The sequence below is a fragment of the Chlorocebus sabaeus genome, chromosome 4 (genome assembly GCF_047675955.1).
Source record: "Chlorocebus sabaeus isolate Y175 chromosome 4, mChlSab1.0.hap1, whole genome shotgun sequence".
Lineage (NCBI taxonomy): Eukaryota > Metazoa > Chordata > Mammalia > Primates > Cercopithecidae > Chlorocebus > Chlorocebus sabaeus.
Genome location: NC_132907.1, coordinates 7,971,461 through 7,986,418, shown reverse-complemented (window position 1 = coordinate 7,986,418; position 14,958 = coordinate 7,971,461).

The window sequence follows — 14,958 nt, the reverse complement described above, 5'->3', positions numbered from 1 at the left end:
TAGTATTTAAAATATGACAATTACCGTTTATTGAGCATGTATTATGTCTAAGCCACTGTGTTAGACTTTTTACAAAAAGTGTCTATTTAACCTTGTGAGATCTTAAATACCAGAAAGCAAAGATTCAGAGAGGTGCATAACCACCTGCCTAGGGTCATAAGTCTGGCAAGCGGCAGAGCTAACATTCAAATCTGGATCTCTATGACTCTAAGGTCCATGCCCTTGGCCACTTGACTACATTGCTGACTTGGAAAAGGAGAAAAGGAAAGATGACTATGTGGATACAAGGGTGTACCTCAGAACCAAGAAAAGGAGATGGAATTAGACCTCAGAAAATGATGGACCAGGAATTATAACTACATCAGGCTTTTCTTAGCTTTCTCTTTGTTATGTCTCTTTTTCTTCCTGAACCTGTGTTTTCTTATTGCTTTCTGCATGCTGGCTTTCTCCGTTTTGTTATATGGCAGAAATTTTCCCGTTCCACATCATCCAACCTATTTGAAATAGCCTGGCTTCCAATATCTATGGAAAATAGCTGCCCTGTACTAACATGAGTGTTGGGCTATACTGCTGTCAATTGCAAGGAGTTTCCAAAGAGTGAGGAACTGTTCGATCATGGAATGGATGATCCAAAAGTTGTAGAGTCACACATTAGTGTGGCTGAGAGATGTTCTTTTCCTATGTTGGTTTGAAATGCACACAATTCACAGGAGTGTGTAGAGTTGGTTCTTACTTTGAAACAAACCAGTTTCCTTTGAGTGCTGCTATAATCTGAATGTTTGTGTCCTCCCAAAATTCATATGTTGAAATTGTAACCCTCAAGGTTATGGTATGAGAAGTAGAGCCTTTAGAGGTGATTAGATCGTGAGAGCAGAGTGTTCAAGAATTAGATTAGTGCCCTTGTAAAAGAGGCATGAAAAAGACCTCTCATCCCATCCTTTCAACCGTGTGAAGACACAGTGAGAAGGCGGCTACTATGAACCAAAAAATTGACCTTCACCAGACCTGAATCTGCCAGCACCTTGATCTTAAACTTCCCAACCTCCAAAACCAGAATAAATAAATTTCTGTTGTACATAAGCCACTCAGTTTATGGTATTTTGTTATAGTGCCCAGAATGGACTAAGACGGGTGATGTATAACATGCAGCTAACTTTTGGTCCAACCAGCCCTGCAGTTCACTCCCTGACTTGGATGTGCACACATGGTTTCCTCACTATACCTTCTAATATTTAAAGTAATATCTGCCAATAAGTAATTTTCCAAACTAGTGCTATCTATTTAGAAGAAGCTGATATAAAGTGAGAGAAACTACCTGGGTAATGTGAAACTTAAATCAAACTTTGAAAGGTATATAGAGTTTGGATGTACAGAGAAGGGAAACTAGTTAAGGGAAAGAACAACCTCATTGGCTGAAACAGGGATATAAAAAGGCTTAGTATAGCAAGAAAGAAAATAAATAGACATGGAAGACTTTATTTTAAAGAGACTTGAAAATCATTAGGCAGTTAGTGTGTAACAAATCGCGGAGAACTGTGACACAGACTACATAACTATTCAATAAGTTTGTTTCTTTTTGTTCCTGGAAACATGATAAACTACATTTCCAAACTCCTTTGCAGATTTCGTGGCCAAATGACTTATTCTCACCAACGGAATGTGGGTAGGAGGTCTGGTTCATAAAAACCTTTGGTGTAATCTTTCACTTTCTCCCTTTCCCATTTGTTGATTTGATTTTGGTGCCCAAGTTGAAAATGGCAGAACTTCTGTCTGTGATAACCATAGGGAACAGAGGGCCTCCCCTCCTTTCAACTGGAATTTGCATGAGTAAGATATAAACTTCTATTGGGATAAACCATTGAAAAGGCCATTGTAGGAGCTACCTATTACAAACAACTAATGGCCCAATCAAAAGTGCTCCATTTTCATCTCATAAATGTGACAGAGCTTTGGAGTAAAAGGTCAAAAGGATGAAATAAATGTCTTCTAAAACCAATTTGGCAAAATGGAGCAGGTCAGGCAGAAGTAGAGACTGGAGCCAAAGACTACATAGAGGACATTTATTGCAAAATCCCAGACAGAGGAGAACCAAGGGGATAAAGTCACACAAGGACAAAGGAAGAGAAAGTTCCATATAATGAATGTGAAAGTTATCAAAACTTCATTGATGCCAAAGGGCTAAATCTTAAGAAAAGGTCCAAGAATTTGATGATGCAGAGGCCAGTGATGATCTCTGAAATGTTCATGTATGTGGAATAATATAGTGGTTTAAGGTGGAGATACATAGTGTCAGGAAAAAACTAATTAGGCAAGAAGGTGTATTTTTTATTTATTAATTTTTTTTTTTTTTTTTTTTTTTTTTTTGAGAAGGAGTCTCACTCTGTCACCCACGCTGGAGTGCAGTGGCACAATCTGGGTTCAGTGCAACCTCCACCCTCCGAGTTCAAGTGATTCAACTGATTCTCCTGCCTCAACCTCCAAAGTAGCTGGGATTACAGGCGCCTGCCACCATGCCCGGCTAATTTTTTGTATTTTTAGTAGAGATGGGGTTTCACTATCTTGACCGGGCTGGTTTTGAACTCCTGACTTTGTGATTTACCCACCTCGGCCTCCCAAGAAGGTCTGTGTTAATTTAAAAATAATTTTTTTATAGTAAAAATCTAAATTGATTAATAAGTAAATAGCCAGTGTATGGTTTCAATAAGACTGTATGAGAATTGGACATTATAAAGCACTCTGCATTAGTCCCTGCCTTTCTCCATGATACCTGGCACTAGTGGATTATGGTCCTCCTTTTCCTACTGAGATGATCTCCGAATTCTTCTCGAAACCATGCTCTAGGTAGCAAGTTCCAATTCATTGGAGTTGGTGATTGAACCTGTGCCTTTTCTCTATCTGTGTGCTTTGTGTAATTACATGGATTTTGCCATTCTGAGGATCAGGGAGGAGACTGAGAAGTAGTACAAATACAACTTATTTGTACATGCCTAAATTGTGTTAGAAGTTTCTCAGACCCATGGCAGTGAACGTTTATTAAAATTCTGCACTCATTTTTTGTCTATGGGGCCTCTTTCTTATATCGATTTTCTCCTCCATTGGTATCATTATTATGTGATTGTCTTTCAATATTATGCTTCAGGGTCACTCAGTTATTTTTGATTGTGATAAGTATTACTTAATGATAACGTTTGCATAGAATCTTTTCTTTTAGTTATATCCTTAAGCATGCTGTACTTCATGTAGTTCAATAGATTAAAGGAAAACAGCTTGAGCTCTTGTGTCAACTTTTTTTTTCTTTTGCCTTTCAGAGATTCTCTATCTGGGACTTACTTTGAGCTATAGGCTCTGTGCCAGCTGGAAGCTGGACTGATTTCTGTGAGTGGAGCCACATCCCTCATAAGTTAGTGTAGCATTACAGTGGTTATCTGTTTCCCATTAGCTGTTTAAGAAGCAGCACTCAAATGTGATCAGCATTTTGTAACTTAAGTTCTGAAGAACACTGGTAGCCCCAAGACCAGTAATAGCGAGATGGAAAGCACAATTAATGGTATTTTTTGCAGAAGAGTGTGTGTGTATTACTGCTTACATTTTGATTGGATCAAAACATCAGAAAATTCTTGAATGGAGTGTGTGACATGAAGGTGTTTAAGGACTCTAAGGGAGACAAAATATAACATCTATTTTGTTTATAGTTGAACATTCTTAGTTAAAAATATAATGAAAAAATGAGATGGTAATAATAGCTAATATGTGTTGAGTATTACATGTCAGGCATTGTTCTAAATATGTTTTATGTATTGCCTTACAGATTCTCTAGCAAATGTCAATTTATCCTAGAGAAATTACTAAACTGTATTAAAAAGAAAACACTTAAAAATAATATTTATGCTTAATAATATGCATAGAAATGTAAGACTATTGGCTCTCATTTAAATATAGCCCTAAAGGATCCTAAATCACTGGATCTAGCTCATTAAAATCATGGGGCTCTTATGACTCTATCTGTCATTTTTCTCTGTCAATGAGTCTCATTTTCTTTGTGTGTGTGTGTTTTTCACACTTGCTGTGGGAATTAAGGAATAATCATTATCTAAAGAAAAATATCTTCATTAAAGAAATATGTTAATTATCATCAAGAGAAATCTTATCTAAGATTCAGAGCTATTTTTTGATCTTTGAGTCTATATAGATATTTATTATTTGAAAAATAAACATTAAATAGTACATTGATTCTAATACTTCTTAGATGCCTTTATAGAAGGAATAAATACACAGGTTTTGTTAAATGAACTTTTGCAGCTAGTATTTTTGTCTCATATGAAGAAAAGCAAAAAAGTCTGGGTTTTCAATATATATTCTTTCTTTTTTAATATTCTCGTTTTTAAGAATTGCAATTCTTCCTAATGTCTGGTGCTGCATTTTATATACGTTTTCTCTTGGAATTAGTAGAAATGATATTTTTATGGCATTTTTATATGCATAGGTATCTTTTTTCCTGATTTATATAGCTATATACACTTGCTTAATTTTAACTAAGTTTTTTTTTTTTTTTTTTTTTTTTTTAAAGATCGTGGTTCCTGAGAAAGTTAACCTTTAAAATAATGTTGAAATGACATATTAACCTTGAGAGAATAACACTTGGTCTTAAATACATGTAAACTTCTGAATGGGAGGTACAGATGAATGTAGGACTGTGTTTCAAGTTTCCAGGCACTGTTTGAGAGGGCAGGGAAGGTCAATTGCTGTCTCCACTATCCCAGTCCAAGCCAAAGAATAGCCTTTCTTTCTTGGAAATTGTAACTTTTCATTCTAAATTGGTTTATATTAGTGCAGATTCATATAGTGCTACTGGGAGTCAGATCTTCCAAAGACATCTTACATTATTCTAAAACCATAGTGGGCTCCCTTCTCATGTGGGTCAAATGTAGCAAAGATGATTTGAATAGCAACTTCTTAATTATATTACAGTGCCTTAGGTAATTGGATATCATAGACCAGTACTTCTCAAACTTTAATATCTATATGGATCACTGGGGGAACTTGTTAAAATGCAAATTCTGTTTCAGTAAGTCTGGAAGAACCTGATATTCTGGTTTCTAGTGAGTTCCCAGGTGATGTCAATGTTGCTGATCCATGTTTTGCACTTTGAGTAGCAAGGCCATAGAGAATGATAAGCAAGAAGGAAAAATGGCCTTAATCTGACTCTTGCTCGACAGTGGACATCTTCCCTGACTCTACACTTTTCATTGATTCTGGACTTTTAGTTTCTGGTTCAACATCCTTGTGGTCCTATTCAGGGCTTTCACACAAGCTCTCTGATAAAACAAACAAACAGACAAACAAACAAACAAAAAAAAACACATAAAATCCCCACTCATCACCTGGCTCATGACCATGCTTGAATCTCAATCTATGCATGTTTTCCTCTGGGAAAATATTCATTCCCTTCAAGCTGGGGCTAGGGATTACCACAGCACATCAGTGTCACTAGTAATAATAATCATTTCACTTGTGTATACTTGGACAATATCTGCTTTTCCCATTACGTGATAATGACATCCATGACACCAGAGCTTATATCTATCTTTAGAACTTCCTTTAGGTGTTGGCAATCAAGTCATCTGCCCTGACTATAACCTCAGAAGATTCTTCTTTTGGAGTGACTTCCTTGAAATTTATTAAGTCCCGCTATTATATCTGGCACCTACCCAGATTCGAGCCCAGACGGGAATGTGCATGGGTCCAGTCCCAGTTTCACTTCTTTAGGCAGCACTCTCCAACTCTACACCAGCTTCTACATACATTAGCCAACCAGATGCTAGGGTAGTAGCTCTGGGACTTGCATCGATAGGGTCATCCTGGGGTCCCAGGCCAAGTTGCTTCCAAAAGGGCAGCCTGGCAAATAGATGTTCTCATTGGCCAAGTGGAATTTCTTTTTCTGAATCTTGTGATTTGGGACTGCCAGAATGATGCTGACAGTGCCGATTGTGGGTGATTCAAATTGTTTATATAAATAGGGCCCTGCAAGAAAAATTTTTTAGGGTCTAAACACTTAAGAGTGGTCCTGTCCATCTGATCGTTGATGTATACTTAGGTACCCCAAAAATAAAATGCATAACTAATAAATTATATAATATAACGGGATCTAAGCACTAAACAATAGTGAAATGGGGCTGAGAGGTGATTTTCATTTGGCAGCTGCCAGGCATGATCTTGGGCTGTTAAGGTATTCCTGGTCACCAGGTAAGACAAGTGAAGTTATGACACAAGTCACAAATATGACAATCCCTCAAGATGCATTGTTCATATGACACTTTCAATTTTGACTACAGTAGAGCCCAACCTCACATTTCTATGGAGGTTTCAGCATTTTCTTAACTCATTTTCTGTTGCACTGATACCACAATGTGTGCTCCATATGTGAAAGTAAAGTTAAATCAAAAACTGCCTTTTCACTCCAGAAATCTGTACTTACTATATTGAGCTATAACTGTGATATCGGAAGGTAAAACTACATGAGTAATACAATCTGACATGCTGAATCATAATTGGGTGCAAAATAAATACACTGCTCCCAAAAATGATGCCTAAAAGATCATTCTTAACCAACATGTTAAGCTATTGATATTATTTTGGATTTTTTTTCACTTTTAATCTAACTTTAAACCATGTGCTTTATTTTTCTCTTCCAGCCTAGCAGGAATGAGGACCAAAAGACAACTATCACGTTTGGAATCACTTTTCCAACAATGAGGTTTCTAAAAGACCTGAGATTTTCATTGGAAGTCTCACAGTTAAAAACACATTAGACTAACAGTAGGCCCAGCTAGATTCTACAGCCTTGGACAATTTTGGATGGGCAAAGCAAGGCAATTCATTGGGCCTCAGTTTCTTCATTCATACACTGAGGCTGAACTAAGTTATTGGAGGGCTCTTTTCTGTTTCAAAACTTGTGAGACAGTCCTTCAGACAATCATTTGCATTTTCTCAGCCACTGCAGGCTTGGTTTCAAGACTGTGATCCTAGTAAAACACGAAGCCAGGGCTGGGTAGCCAATTTATAAAGCAGTTCTGTGGGGCCTCTTTGTCTCACAAATTATCTTTACATTAGATGACACTGAATTAGGAGTGAAGTAAACTTGGTTGGATTTGAATACTGCTCTAAAAGTTAGAAAATTAGGTCATTTGACATTTCTGCTCCGTGTTTTGTCACGTTTTGTTCCCACATACTTTCACAAAGATCAAAGAAGACCCCTGAGGCTTCTCTTTAGCTTTCATTTCTATTACTATTACTCCAATTCAAGTCACCATCTTACCCTGGACTTCTGGGATAGCTTCCCACTCTTCCCAATATCTACTCTTGCTCACTCCCTTCCCCCCAACCCCCACAAAATTCATTGTCCAGACAGTGACTAGAGTGAATGGACTATATCTTCTTTTTGCCTTCTCTGGATGTAATTTATATCCTTCGTTCTCCATTTCTGTGTCCCTTTGTGCCAACTGCTATTGTCTGCATTAGATGGACTTCTTTATCTTCTGGCTTCTATTGAGTTTGGTGAACTGGGGAGGGTCAAGTAGGAGATCAGTGTGTGGGAGAAGAAAGAAGTTTGAGTATTTATCACCTAGGAAGTGGGGGCTTCCATGGCACTGTTTGGCAGGGATGCTGGGCCTCTACTGGAGGCCTAGTTCTGACTGTGTTGCCCTCTCCTTCAGCTACAGTTACAGTTATAGTGCTTTCTAGGTTCTGGGAACTCCTTTCTTTCCTTGCTCCTTCAGGTCTAAGAATGGTAATAGTTCCTCATTGTTGCCAAGTCTAGTGTATTTTAAACTCCCCTATTTTTCTGCTTTAACTCTACTGTTATCTGAGTAGGTCATCTCCTTCCTGCCAAGTCATTAACTGGTACAGGAGGGAGAAGAAGAGAATTCACATACCATAAAATTCACCTTTTTGCAGTGTATGTGTCAGTGGGTTTTGGTATATTCACAAGGTTGTAAAACCTTCACCATCTAAATTCAGAACATTGTCATCAACCTAAAAAGAAATCCTGCATCCATTCCCAGGCACTCCTCACTTCCTTTTACCCCACTGTCTGGAATCCTCTGCTCTGGATATTTCACATAAATGAAATAGTACCATATGTGGACATTTTTTCTGATTAAGCACAATGTTTCAAGGTTTATCCATGTTGTAGCATGTATCAGAACTTAATTCCTTTTTAAGACTTAATGATATTCTATTGTATGTATGTAAACATGTATGTATATGTATGAACACAGATATACACACAATGGAATGTATATATGCACATCACATTTTGTTTATCCATTCATTAGTCGATGGACATTTATGTTGTTACCATGTTTTGGCTATTTAGAATAATGCTGCTATAAACATTCACGTAAAATTTTTTGTATGAACTTTTGTTTTCAATTCTCTTGGGTATATACCTAAGAGTAGAATTGCTAGTTTGCATAACTCTATGCTAGACTTTTTTTTTTTTTTTTTTCCCCAGATGGAATTGTGCTCTGTTGCCAGGCTGGAGTGCAGTGGCACGATTTTGGCAATCTTGGCTCACTGCAACCTCTGCCTCCTGGGTTCAAGCGATTCTCCTGCCTCAGCTTCTCAAGTAGCTGGGACTAGAGGCATGTGCCACCACACTTGGCTAATTTTTTTTGTAGTTTAGTAGAGATGGGGTTTCACGATGTTGGCCAGGGTGGTCTCAATCTCCTGCCCTCATAATCCACCTGCCTCGTCCTCCCAAAGTGCTGGGATTACAGGTGTGAGCTACCGCACTCAGCCACTCTATGTTACACTTTTTGAGGAATTGATAAACTGTTTTCCATAGTGGCAGGACCATATTACATTTCACCAGCAATGTATGAGGGTTATAATTTTTCCATATCTTTGTCCCATTGATTATTTTCTGTGTTTCATTTTACTGATTATAGTCATCCTACTCAATAGACATTGTGGTTTTGATTTGTGTTTCTCTAATGATTAATAATGTTGAGCATGTTTTCATGTACTTATTAGTCATGTATAACTTATTGGGAGAAATGCCTGTTCAAATATTTTGTTCACTATTTAATTGAGTTATCTGTCTTTTTATTGTTTAATTGCAAAAATTCTCTCTTTATTGTTGAATTATAAACATTTTATTTCATTCTGTATGTTTTCACTTCCTTGATGGCGTTCTTTGACACATGAAAATTTTCTATTTTGGACCACTCAAGATGGCTGAATAGGAACAGCTCCAGTCTACAGCACCAAGCATGAGTGATGAAGACCGGTGATTTCTGCATTTCCAACTTAGAAATGGGTTCATCTCATTGGCACTTATTGGACAGTGGGTGCGGCCCACAGAGTATGAGTTGAAGCAGGGTGGGGCATTGCCTCACCCAGGAAGTGCAAGAGGTCAGGGAATTCCCTTTCCTAGCCAAGGGAAGCTGTGATAGAGGGTACCTGGAAAATCGGGACACTCCTGTCCTAATACTGTGCTTTTCCAATGGTCTTAGCAAACGGCACATCAGGAGATTATATCCCACGCCTGGTTTGGTGGGTCCCACGCCCACAGAGCCTTGCTCACTGCTAACACAGCAGTCTGAGATCAAACTGCAAGGTGGCAGCGATGCTGGGGGAGGTGTGTCCACCATTGCTGAGACTTGACTAGGTAAACAAAGTGCCTGGGAAGCTCAAACTGGGTGGAACCCACTGCAGTCCAAGGAGGCCTGCCTGACTCTGTAGACTCCACCTCTAGGGGCAGGGCATAGCTGAACAAAAAGCAGCAAAAACTTCTGTAGACTTAAATGTCCCTGTCTGACAGCTTTGAAGAGAGCAGTGGTTCTCCCAGCATGGAGTTTGAGATCTGAGAATGGACAGACTGCCTCCTCAAGTGGGTAACTGACCCCTGAGTAACCTAACTGAGAGACACCTCCCAATAAGGGCCAACTGACACCTCATACAGCTGGGTGCTCCCCTGAGATGAAGCTTCTAGAGGAAGCATCAGGCAGCAACTTTTGCTGTTTTGCAATATTTGCTGTTCTCCAGCCTCTACTGGTGATACCCAGGCAAACAGGGTCTGGAGTGGACCTCCAGCAAACTCCAACAGACCTGTAGCTGAAGGTCCTGATTTGTAGAAGGAAAACTAACAAACAGAAAGGAATAGCATCAACATCAACAAAAAGAACATCCACACCAAAACCCCATATGTAGGTCACCATCATCAAAGACCAAAGGAGGATAAAACCACAAAGATGTGGATAAACCAGAGCAGAAAAGCTGAAAATTCTAAAAACTAGAGCACCTCTTCTCCTCCAAAGGATTGCAGCTCCTCACCAACAATGGAACGAAGCTGGATGGAGAATGACTTTGACGAGTTGACAGAAGTAGCTTCAGAAGATCAATAATAACAAACATCTCCAAGCTAAAGTAGGGTGTTCGAATCCATCTCAAGGAATCTAAAAACCTTGAAAAAAGATTAGATGAATGGCTAACTAAAATAAACAGCATAGAGAACTTAAATGACCTGATGGAGCTGAAAACCATGGCACGAGAACTACATGACATATGCACAAGTTTCAGTCGCCATTTCTATCAAGTGGAAGAAACGTTATCAATGATGGAAGATCAAATGGATGAAATGAAGCAAGAAGAGAAGTTTAGAGAAAAAAAAAGAGTAAAAAGAAATGAACAAAGCCTCCAAGAAATATGGGACTATGTGAAAAGACCAAATCTACCTTTGGTTAGTGTACCTGAAAGTGACGGGGAATATGGAACCAAGCTTGAAAATACTCTTCAGGATATTATCCAGGAGAACTTCCCCAACCTTGCAAGACAAGCCAACATTCAAATTCAGGAAATACAGAGAATGCCACAAAGATACTCCTTGAGAAGAGCAACCCCAAGACACATAATTGTCAGATTCACCAAGGTTGAAATGAAGGAAAAACTGTTAAGGGCAGCCAGAGAGAAAGGTTGGGTTATCCACAAAGGGAAGCTCATCAGACTAACAGCAGATCTCTCAGCAGAAAGTCTACAGGCCAGAAGAGAGTGGGGTCCAATATTCCACACACTTAAAAGAATTTTCAACCCAGAATTTCATATCCAGTCAAACTAAGCTTCATAAGTGAAGGAGAAATAAAATCCTTTACAGACAAGCAAATGCTAAGAGATTTTGTCACCACCAGGCCTGCCTTACAAGAGCTCCTGAATGAAGCACTAAACATGGAAAGGAACAAGTGGTACCAACCACTGCAAAAACATGCCAAATTGTAAATACCATTGATGATAGGAAGAAACTGCATCAACTAACAAAAAAAATAGCCAGCTAACATCACAATGACAGGATCAAATTCACACATAATAATATTAACCTTAAATGTAAATGGGCTAAATGCTCCAATTAAAAGTCACAGGCTGGCAAACTGGATAAAGGGTCAATACCCATCAGTGTGCTGTGTTCAGGAGACGCATCTCACATGCAGAGACACACATAAGCTGAAAGTAAATGGATGGAGAAAGATCTATCAAGCAAATGGAAAACAAAAAAAAGCAAGGGTCACAATCCTAGTCTCTAATAAAAAAGACTTTAAACCAACAAAGATCAGAAGAGACAAAGAAGGCCATTACATAATGGTATGGGATCAACTCAACAAGAAGAGCTAACTATCCTAAATATATATGCACCCAATACAGGAGCACCCAGATTCATAAAGCAAATCCTTAAAGACCTACAAAACGACTTAGACTCCCACACAATAATAATGGGAGACTTTAACACCCTACTGTCAACATTAGACAAATTAACAAGACAGAAAGTTAACAAAGATATCAAGGACTTGAACTCAGTTCTCCACCAAGTGGACCTAATAGACTTCTACAGAACTCTCCACCCCAAATCAACAGAATTTACATTTTTCTCAGCACTGCATCACACTTATTCCAAAATTGACCACATAGTTGGAAATAAAGCACTCCTTGGCAAATGTAAAAGAACAGATCATAACAAACTGTCTCTCAGACCACAGTGCAATCAAATTAGAACTCAGGATTAAGAAAATCATGCAAAACCACACAGCTACATTGAAACTGAACAACTTGGTCCTGGATGACTACTTGGTAAATAATGAAATGAAGGCAGAAATAAAGATGTTCTTTGAAACCAATGAGAACAAAGACACAACATACCAGAATCTCTGGGACACATTTAAAGCAGTGTGTAGAGGGAAATTTATAGCATTAATGCCCACAAGTGAAAGCAGGAAAGATCTAAAATTGACACTCTAACATCAAATTAAAAGAACTAGAGAAGCAAGAGCAAACACATTCAAAAGGTAGCAGAAGGCAAAAAGTAACTAAGATGACAGCAGAACTGAAGGAGATAGAGACACAAAAAACCCTTCAAAAAAATCAATGAGTCCAGGAGGTGGATTTTTGAAAAGATCAACAAAATAGACTGCAAGCAAGACTAATAGAGAAGAAAAGAGAGAAGAATCAGAAATACAAACTACCATCAGAGAATACTATAAACACCTCTACAAAAATAAAGTAGAAAATCTAGAAGAAATGGATAAATTCCTGGACACATACACCCTCCCAAGGCTAAACCAGGAAGAAATTGAATCCCTGAATAGACCAGTAACAGGCTCTGAAATTGAGGCAATAATTAATAGCCTACCAACCAAAAAAAGTCCAGGACCAGATAGATTCACAGTTGAATTCTACTAGAGGTACAAAGAGGAGCTGGTACCATTCCTTCTGAAACTATTACAATCAGTAGAAAAAGAGGGAATCCTCCCTAACTCATTTTATGAGGCCAACATCATCCTGATACAACCTTGGCAGAGACATAACAAAAAAAGAGAATTTTAGACCAATATCCCTGATTAACATTGATGCAAAAAATCTCAACAAATACTGGCAAACCGAATCCAGCAGCACATCAAAAAGCTTATCCACCATGATCAAGTGGGCTTCATCCCTGGGATGCAAGGCTGGTTCAACATATGCAAATCAATAAACGTAATCTAGCATATAAACAGAACCAAAGACAAAAACCACATGATTATCTCAATAGATGCAGAAAAGGCCTTCGACAAAATTCAACAGCCCTTCATGCTAAAATCTCTCAATAAATTCGGTATTGATGGAACATATCTCAAAATAATAAGAGCTATTTATGACAAACCCACAGCCAATATCATACTGAATGGGCAAAAACTGGAAGCATTCCCTTTGAAAACTGGCACAAGACAGGGATGCCCTCTCTCACCACTCCTATTCAATATAGTGTTGGAAGTTCTGGCCAGGGCAATCGGGCAAGAGAAAGAAATGAAGGGTATTCAATTAGGAAAAGAGGAAGCCACATTGTCTCTATTTGCAGATGACATGATTGTATATTTAGCAAACCCTGTCATCTCAGCCCAAAGTCTCCTTAAGCTGATGAGTAACTTCAGCAAAGTCTCAACATACAAAATCAATGTGCAAAAATCACAACCATTGCTATATACCAATAACAGACAAACAGACAGCCAAATCTTGAGTGAACTCCCATTCACAATTATGGCCCAGTTCAACATCAAGAATATTTTTTTCCCATGTTTTCTCCATTAATTTTAGTTTCAGATCTTACATGTAAATCTTTAATCTGTTTCTGTGTATTTTTTGCATATAGTGTGAGATAAGGGTCCAATTTCACTGTTTTGCATGTGGATATCCAATTTTTCCCAACACCAGTTATTGAAGAGATTATCATTTCTCCATTCAGTATTCTTGAGACCTTTGTTGAACATCAATTGGCTAAATATAGTAGATCTATATCTTTTATCTGTATTCTATTCCATTTTTTGAAAGTCTATTTTCTATGCCGGAATTATACTATTTTGATTATTAGAGTTTTTGTAGCATATTTTGAAATCAGGTATTGTGATGTCTCCATCTTTGTTCTCCTTGCTCAAGATTGGTATGGCTACTAGAAGTATTTTGTGGTTCCATATGAAGTTTAGAATTTTGTTTTCTATTTCTGTAAAAATATCATTGGAATTGTTATAGGGATTGCACTTAATATGTGGATAATTTTGAATGATATGAACATGTAAAATATTAATTTTTAAAATGTGAAAATGGGATATGTTTCCGTTTATCTGTGTCTTCTTCAATTTCTTTCTTCAATATTTTACAGTTTTCATTTTATAGACCTTTCACCTCTTTAGATAAATTTATTCCTAAGTATTTTTACTGCTATTATAAATGAGAATGTTTTCTTAATTTTTTTTCCTAATGGTTTCTTGTTAGTGTACAGAAATGCAACTGATTTGTGCATGTTGATTTTGTGTTCTGCAAATTTACTAAATGTATTTATTAATCTTAATAGGTTTTCTTGTGGGGTTTTTAGGGCTTTCTATATATGTGACTATGTCACTTATAAACAGGGTCAATTTACTTTCTTCCTTTGTGATTTGTGTGACTTTTATTTCTTTCTCTTGCCTAATTCATCTGGCTAGGTCTTCTACTACTATGTTGAATAGACCTGGCAAGAGAGAGCATCTTTGTCTTAGAAGACTCCTGATCTTAAAGGAAAAGCATTCAGGTTTTCACCATTGAATATGTTAGCTGTGAGCTTATAATATATGACCTTGATTATTTGGAGATACACTTTTTCTATACCAAATTTGTTGAGAGCTTTTTTTTTAATCAAGAAAAGATGTTGAATTTTGTCAAACTCTGTTCTTTATTTTATTAGTTTGATATAGTTGTGTATGTCAAGACATCGTTGCATCCCTGGGGTAAATCCAACTTGATTATGATTAATGTCCCTTTTAAATTGGGTTTGCTATTATCAATAATTTGTTGAAGATTTTTGCATCTATGTTCTTCAGGAATATTGCCCTGTAATTTCCTTTTCTTATAATGTTCTTGTCTGGCTTTGACATCAGGGTGATCCAGTTCTTATAAAATAAG